Consider the following 9,196-nt stretch of genomic DNA (forward strand, 5'->3'; position numbering starts at 1 on the left):
GAGCTACTTTTTAAATTAGTCTAAGTCAACCACCAGTGTTTTTATACACAAACCTTTGCTCTTTTCTCTCTTCCCTAACTCATATGAAACACAACGTTGTGTCCTACATTTTTCACACATGTGTTGAAGGCACATTCATTTCTCTGGTACATTAAAAGTGGATGGAGAGTGTGTCATTTGAAAAGCTCATTCTATCAAAAACTGGTTGTCTCTTAGGGAGTTGGAAGAGGACCACCTAGTGGGGATTGTTTGAACCAACATTTGCTTGTGGGAGAAAAGAGCATAGTTTGTACTGCAAGCCCTGGCCCTGAGGCATCGGCCGTGCCCGTGCCCCGAGTGTGCTCCTGGATGACCTTGTGACTTCTAGCTCCTTCCTGCTCTACATTTGTGACAAATTCAGAGTTTGCTTATTCTACTTAGGATATTCTCCCAGGTCTCTAATGGAAGACGATGAACAAGTTGTATCAGTTTCATAAATCTTTAATCTGTGCCTTGGACATTATCAATTGTATCACTTCCAGGATCTCAGAATTCTATAAGATTGTAGAATTGAGCCATTTGTAACCCATTGGGCTTGGGTTATAAAGTGTGGAGTATAGTTCCTAGCTCAAAATTCTTCTGAAAAGAAGCACAGCACTAGTTAAGTAGAGAACAAAATCAACCTTTGGTTTTAGGACATGAGATCTTAGAAGAGACTCAAATAACTTGAACTTAATACGTGAAGACTCAGCTTCATATTTTGCCTTGTAGATCCCAGTCTGCACCAGCCTTACTCTCTTATTTGTCCTTATCACCATGTGCAGCTCAGGGAACATCTGCCTTTATACATAGTCAAGGTCCTGGCTCCTCCTAGCTGTGTGATTTGACTGAGTGACTTAAATGCAGTGTCCCTAGCTATAAAAACAGGGACAATATCTAATATCTCTCTCTCATAGCGAATCACTGAATGAAGTAATGAGACCTGCTCAGAAGAATGCCTGACTCAGTATTCAGTAAATACTTACTATTTGTTACCTTATAATTAATCTCAGTTGTTTCTCTTTGAATATCTCAATTGGCTGAGTTCTAAGAAGCATCTGCCTTTTATGTGTAGCCCCTGTTAAGACCTGATACTGAGCCATGGCTAGCTAAGCATTTCTGAGCAGTGATTGCATAGGATAGATATTTTCAGCAGATATGAAAGAATTAACTAGGAAATGAAGTTGTTGCAATTATTAGTGTAATTTTTCCATTCTAGTTTCAAGTGATTACAAAGTATTTTAGCTCTCAAGATGACACCATTACAGAAACATTCAGATACAAAGGTATTGCCATCCTTATTTAACATGATACACGTGTTATACATGATATGATATATATCCAAATAGTTAACATGATACTATTGGAACTCATCACAGAAATTACTGTTAGGTATCTTCTGTACTCTACTTGCCCACATCAAACATATCATCATGTTTTTCAAGCCCCTTGATTAAAGACTAGAGGCTTTAAAAGTAACATACACACGTGGAGTATGAGACAGGGGAGCTGGGGACAAATGAATGCTACTTCATGAAGGCACAGGATTTAGACTGATGGGAAAGGAGAGAACCTACAGTTCCTAACGTGGAGCCATGATGAAAAGTTGAAAGAAAACTGTGAAAGTGAAGATGTAGATCAACCAGTACAACTACAGCAAGGTAGGCATCTTGATTCCCAAGTAAGACAAAAGAGCCATTGTAGGAAGGTGCTGCATGGAAAATGTTAGGTTTATTTTGGCAGAAACACCCTCCAGGTAAGAGATCTCATCATCATATCATGAATGTAGTAGAAGAGAAGATAAAACTGGTGGAGGGCAAAGAATGTTTTGTTCATGTCTGGTTACAATAGAAGATATTAAAAAATGCTCCTTCAAAAATAGAGAAGGGGCCCCTAGGGCTCAGTGGTAAAGAATCTAGCTGCCAGTGCAGGGGACGTGGGTTCCATCCCTGGTCCGGGAAGATCCCACATTCCCTAGAGCAACTAAGCCTGGAAACTACAGCTACTGAGCTCATGCTATAACTACTGAAGCTAACCCTAACCCTAACCTTGAGCCCATGCTCTGCCACAAGAGAAGCCCTCGCACCACCACTAGAGAAAAATGCTCACAGCAATGAAAACCCAGTACAGCCAGAAATAAATACCATTAAAAAAAAATAAAACTCATTTAAAAAATCAAAGAGTTTTCAAGTTCCATATGCCAGCTTTGTACATCAGCTAGTTTGAATCCACAAGGGTGGTTCTTCATTTCTTTTTTTAAAGTTACGTTAGGAAAATATGAACAGGTACAGGCAAAAGCCAATTTTTGTTCATCTTCGCTGGATTAAGTATGTGAACTTCTGATGAGTGAAAATGAAGATGTACTATCAGTGCCTTCAGCCTCAACCCAAGAAATTGATTTACTTAAAGTTTCTGCATCCATGAATTAGTACATGATTAACGATTGTGTGAACAGAAAGATGACTGCTACCCATTTGATCAGCAGTTAGCTCCCATCACCGAAACCCAGGCATGGCATTTGGATTTATTGCAGACACTTGAGCCATTTCAAGTACAGGTAAGCATTTTAGTTGTGGGAATTATGTGTGTTGCCAGTTATTTGAATTATATGTTACAGAATAAAACAAGTCAGTTAATTACAAGCACTTCTGTAACTAAAAAGTTATAACTAAGAAACTTAGCAATAATTATATAGGGAAATAGATTGTTACCTAGGTAAGGATGAACTTTATATTTGAGCTAACAGATTTATAAGGCATGCAAAATATTAGAAATTAATCAGTGTAGCAATCTTTTAAGTGCTTTTAAAATCTTACTGTTTTAGGGCACAGCACTCAATTTGGTTGTAGCACCAGCCAAACGACTTCCACCAGCTTCAGGTAGAAGTGAGCATCTGCTTAGTATTAAACAGATGTACAGATACTGACCATAGGAGCAGTAAAGCAGATGATGATGCTGAGTATCATTCCTGCCCAGTATCTGCTTTGGAAATTCCGACAATTCTAATAATTTAAAACTTAGATTTTTGGGGCATAAATTTCAAATTCATCCTTATGTCCCTAACAACCACTTCTCTACTGGTGGTATTTGGCTGTGACCAACTACTGAATTTTAATAATCATTCAGCCAAGATGTATATTTGATGTACTTGTAGAAAAATTACTAAGCAGCCACTGTAAAAATATGCGTTCCTTTTTTTCTTCTAGCCACCCAATTAGCACATTATCAAAGACCGTGTTTCCCAGGGATGACCAGCCCACACACCAGTTGTTCAGAGCTGATGAACAAGAGAACAGTAACCAGTCATTGTGTTCTGGGACAGACTGGCTGCCTGACCTTTCCAGCAAAACCCTGTTGAGTTAGGTAGGTGCTGCAGGAGAGCGGGCGGGATTAGGGATGCTCTTGCTGAGGTTGGCAGAAGTTCACATGCCATCTGCTGGAGACGTGCTCATTCACCCCCGCCATGAGCATTTAGTGGAGTCAAATTCTATACCTTTTATTTACCAAAATAAGCCACTTTCCAGGTTTTTATGTCCCACCAACAAACACCCATCTTCCTTCTTATGTTTAGGTTTAATCTTTCTGAGCAGAGTTGATTGCAACAGATCCTAGACTGAGTCCCCAGTCGGGAGGCTGTACAGTGTAAATAAGATGCACAGGTCCAGTGTGGTGTGTCAGGGGTTGACTGGGTTTTTTGCTCACCAGCTTTGCTTAGGTTGATTTGAGGTCTGTTTCACGTTCCTCTTGCTGTTCCAGGACCACTGGGTATTTCTAACGATGGTGGACTAAGGAGAGGAAAGAAAACCAGTGATCCTAAGCTTTCCTGCAGTGCAGATTGCTTATTGGGTGCACATTTTGGTCACCATGATTTATTTTGATAAGATTTTTTTTAAATCCATAATCTTGCTCAGGTTAACACAATTTCGTTTATATAGAGAGTTAAGAAATGTGATCTGCATTCTCTTCCAACTCCAGGAAGCTAAGATTCCTGACACTGCTGTTCAAACTTTTTTTTGCCAGGTGGAGCCCTTCAAACAAAAACATCAAAGGCGGCATATGTAAAATGAATAAAAATCAGAAAGGCCCTGTTGGAAGCAGAGGCTTATCATTTTGCTTACAGGCCTGTAAGCATCAGTAGGGTGTCAGTATAACCTTCTACTGTTAGAGGCTTTCCAACTTTGTGATGCTGTGTCTAAGGTCTAATTAGCTAAGTAGGCTTTGGGTAGAGAGTCAGAAACAAGTTACCGCTTTCAGAGTGATTTAGCTGCCTTTCATTTCTTAGTGTTGCATCATGGGACATGGTAGATCAGGAAAGAATTCTGCAGATTCTAACGAATCATTGTTTAGGAGACCAGCGTATTTAATAGAGGATGTGCCAGTCCCCCCTTTTTGTATCTTGAGAGTGTGTGTGTGTCCCAATGTGTGTATATGATTGTTTCCTTGCTTTTCTTTATTATGCATGTCCCTGAACTGTGTGTTAAATTTTTGCCAGTTTTTGAACACTGTTCTTCTATAAATGGTTTCTTTTCAGCATATTTTGTTTTAGGGATTTATCCATGTTGACATGCTTGATTCCTGTTTTTGGAGAGATGCAGGGGAGGGTTTCCCTCCTTGCTTTTTTTCTGCCCTCCATTTTTTTCTGTTTGAAGTTTTATCCTTTATAATTTACTGTTACTGTTCTTTTAGTGGTGATTCTAACAAATTTAAATTACTAGTGTTGGTAGTTATCTTTGCTTTCTTCCCATTCTCCTTTGGGATTTAAGGCAAGATGTGTCTTAGACCTCATTTTTCCGTTTAACCTCTCACCTTTTTCCATCTCTGACCCTTTGCTTTGCATTCTCAAAGATGGCTTCAGCTCTGTCTTGTAGTTTACTCATTTTCTCCTCAGCCATGCCTAATCTATCTAAAACATCCACTGAATTTTTTAATTACTGTACTTTTATTTCAAGTTTTGTTTTTGCTTTGATTTCAAAAATCTGCTTGGTTCTTTGTTGTCATTTACTCCCTCCCAATCTTTTGAACTTAAGTGTTATTTATCTAAATGTGGTAAACATGGTTATTTTACATTTTGTCTGATTATTCCAGTATCTGAAATCTTTGGGAGTTTCTCTGTTGTTCCTACTGGTCCTATTTCTGTGTATTTTGTGATCTTTTACTTGGAATTGCCCATTTTACTTACCCATTTATCTTTATCTGTGGGGAGTCTCTGCAGGCTGAGTTGTTGGAGTTCCCCTAGAAAAGATAAAAGAGTTTGCCTCCCTGGGTAGACTGGGGCAGTAACAACATAGAATCTTTAAATTCCTCATTTGATGTTTTTCACATTATACAGGTATTATGAAATTAAGCTAATTATGAATTTGTAGGAAAGAGCTTTTTACTCTCCTCTACCCAAAGCTGATAGGCAAGCTTCTTCACCATTTTCTGCCTAGAAGGGTATTTCCTCTTTGTTTTTAATGCCATATACCCAGCTGTAATTGGGGTCTACTATAATTAGGTTGAATCAAGTGGGGATGCCTCCATAATTAATCAGTGTTAGAAAGTTCAGTTCAGTCGCTCAGTCATGTCCGACTCTTTGCGACCCCGTGAACTGCAGCATGCCAGGCCTCCCTGTCCATCACCAACTCCTGGAGTTCACCCAAACCCATGTCCATTGAGTCGGTGATGCCATCCAACCAACTCATCCTCTGTCATCCCCTTCTCATGCCCTCAATCTTTCCCAGCATAGGATCTTTTCAGATGAGTCAGCTCTTCACATTAGGTGGCCAAAGTATTGGAGTTTCAGCTTCAACATCAGTCCTTCCAATGAACACCCAGGACTGGTCTCCTGGGTGACTGGTTGGATCTCCTTGCAGTCCAAGGGACTCTCAAGAGTCTTCTCCAACACCACAGTTCAAAAGCATCAATTCTTCAGCGCTCAGCTTTCTTTATGGTCCAACTCTCACATCCATATGTGATTACTGGAAAAACCATAGCTTTGACTAGATAGATTTTGGTTGACAAAGCAGTGTCTCTGCTTTTTAATATGCTGTCTAGGTTGGTCATAACTTTCCTTCCAAGGAGTAAGTGTCTTTTAATTTCATGGCTGCAGTCACTATCTGCAGTGATTTTGGAGCCCCCAAAAATAAAGTCAGCCACTGTTTCCACTATTTCCCTATCTATTTGCCATGAAGTGATGGGACCAGATGCCATGATCTTAGTTTTTTGAATGTTGAGCTTTAAGCCAACTTTTTCACTCTCCTCTTTCACTTTCATCAGGAGGCTTTTTAGTTCCTCTTCACTTTCTGCAATAAGGGTGGTATCATCTGCATATCTGAGGTTATTGATATTTCTCCCGGCAATCTTGATTCTAGCTTGTGCTTCATCCAGCCCAGCGTTTCTCATGATGTACTCTGCATAGAAGTTAAATAAGCAGGGTGACAATATACAGCCTTGACGTACTCCTTTTCCTATTTGGAACCAGTCTGTTGTTCCATGTCCAATTCTAACTGTTGCTTCCTGACCTGCATACAGGTTTCTCAAGAGGCAGATCAGGTGGTCTGGTATCCCCATCTCTTTCAGAATTTTCCACAGTTTATTGTGATCCACACAGTCAAGGCTTTGGCATAGTCAAAGCAGAAATAGATTTTTTCTGGAACACTCTTGCTTTTTCGATGATCCAGCAGATGTTGGCAATTTGATCTCTGGTTCCTCTGCCTTTTCTAAAACCAGCTTAGACATCTGGAAGTTCACAATTCACATATTGCTGAAGCCTGGCTTGGAGAATTTTGAGCATTATTTTACTAACATGTGAGATGAGTGCAACTGTGCGATAGTTTGAGCATTCTTTGGCATCGTCTTTCTTTAGGATTAGAATGAAAACTGACCTTTTCCAGTCCTGTGGCCACTGCTGAGTTTTCCAAATTTGCTGAGATATTGAGTGCAGCACTTTCACGGCATCATCTTTTAGGATTTGAAATAGCTCAACTGGAATTCCATCACCTCCACTAGTTTTGTTTGTAGTGATGCTTCCTAAGGCCCACCTGACTTCACATTCCAGGATGTCTGGCTTGAGGTGAGTGATCATACCATCGTGATTATCTGAGTTGTGAAAATCTTTTTTGTACAGTTCTTCTATGTATTCTTGCCACCTCTTCTTAATATTTTCTGCTGCTGTTAGGTCCATACCATTTCTGTCCCTTATTGAGCCCATCTTTGCATGAAATTTTCCCTTGGTATCTCTTAATTTTCTTGAAGAGATCTCTAGTCTTTCCCATTCTGTTGTTTTCCTCTATTTCTTTGCATTGATCACTGAGGAAGGCCTTCTTATCTCTCCTTGCTATTCTTTGGAACTCTGTATTCAGATGCTTATATCTTTCCTTTTCTCCTTTGCTTTTCACTTCTCTTCTTTTCACAGCTGTTTGTAAGGTCTCCTCAGACAGCCATTTTGCCTTTTTTGCATTTCTATTTTTGGGGATGGTCTTGATCCCTGTCTCCTGTACAATGTCATGAACCTCCGTCCATAGTTCATCAGGCACTCTGTCTATCAGATCTAGTCCCTTAAATCTATTTCTCACTTCCACTGTATAATCATAAGGGATTTGATTTAGGTCATACCTGAATGGTATAGTGGTTTTCCCCACTTTCTTCAATTAGATGCCTTTAAAAAAATGGGCGGCGGGCAGCCTTCTAATAGAACAGATTCCCTTCCTTAAGTAGATTCTGGGCTTTACCCCCTTCCCCAGCACCCCCAGAGTCATAAAAACTGAAGTGGAAGGGTTTTGGGGTGTTGAAGAAGCCTTTAAGACAGGCTTCCCAGGTGGCTCAGTGGTAAAGAATCTGCCTACCAGCACAGGAGACATGAGTTTGATACCTGGGTTGGGAAGATTCCGTGGAGTAGGAAATGGCAACCTGCTCCAATGTTCTTTCCTGGAAAGTTCCATGGACAAAGGAGTGTGGCAGGCTACAGTCCACGGGACACAACTGAGCACACACGCACTGCTGAAGACAAAGCCATGTTGGTGCCCACCTTCCTCCCAAAGTTCAAGGTTCCTATTTGCACTCTGTTTAGGTATCAGTCTGCTAATCTTTTTCCTGCCGGCCCTATAATTTATTGTTTTAACATCATTTTTACATTCCATTTAGCATTTTAGTTATTTTAATTAAGAAGGTCTTTCAGGTTCTTTCTCCATCCTTTGTTCTCTCCAAGTCCCTTAACTCATTTCTGTTTCAGTAGTTAATCTAATTAAGTTGAATCCCTGGCCTTGTTTTATGAATTCGAACATAAATATGTAAACCCAGAGACATAAGTAGTTGGGTGCCTGTCAGATATCTCTTTGATCCTGGATGCCACTTCAAGTGGGGTTTTTTACTTTAAATTGTTTGAAGTTACCTCCTGCAGATCCTTTTAAGATCAGAGTTTGATGTAGGAAATAATTTCCTGGGTTGGGTATATCACTGCTGTCTTAAAGACCCTTGTTGATTTGCTATGCCGTTTTCCTTCTATCAGAATTCATTATACACTTGGATTCCACACCAGAAAGTGAAACGACTGTGGTGGAAAGACAATAAGGACTTAGGCCAAAGAAATTGAGCAGCAAGACCAGGCAGCAGAGGTTGGTCTCACTCCATGATTCCCTAATTCAGCCTAGGGGGGTTATTGACCCGGGTCTGTGAGTGCCCTGAAAGTCTATGCAGTAAGTTACTGTGAGTGTGTATGTGAATTTTTCTAAGGGAAGGATTTATAGCATCATCAAGTTTGCATAATTTAGAGGGGGGTGAGTAGACCTGGGTTCTACCTCAGACTTCATTTGGCTTGAAGGTGGCCATTCTCATAATGACTAGTTGAATTCTAGAGTGTTTTTAAAATACAAAGATAATTCTCAGGCCTAGAATTTAATTCTCCCTTTTTTTTTTTTTTTAACTTCATGTTTTGAAATGGTATTTATGCACTCTTGTTAGTAATTATAAATACAAAGATAATTCTCAGGCCTAGAATTTAATTCTCCCTCTTTTTTTTTTAACTTCATGTTTTGAAACGGTATTTATGCACTCTTGTTAGTAATTATCTCGCTCATGGTTTCTTTGCCAAGACTAACAGAAATCCCACTGGTAGTAACTTTGGTATTTATGTTGAACACATTTGTGTTCATTTTGATGAAAAAACAGCAGAATCATACATCTTCCAGCCATAAGGGAACTT

Source organism: Bos mutus, chromosome 17 (assembly GCF_027580195.1).
Source record: "Bos mutus isolate GX-2022 chromosome 17, NWIPB_WYAK_1.1, whole genome shotgun sequence".
Classification (NCBI taxonomy): Eukaryota; Metazoa; Chordata; class Mammalia; order Artiodactyla; family Bovidae; genus Bos; species Bos mutus.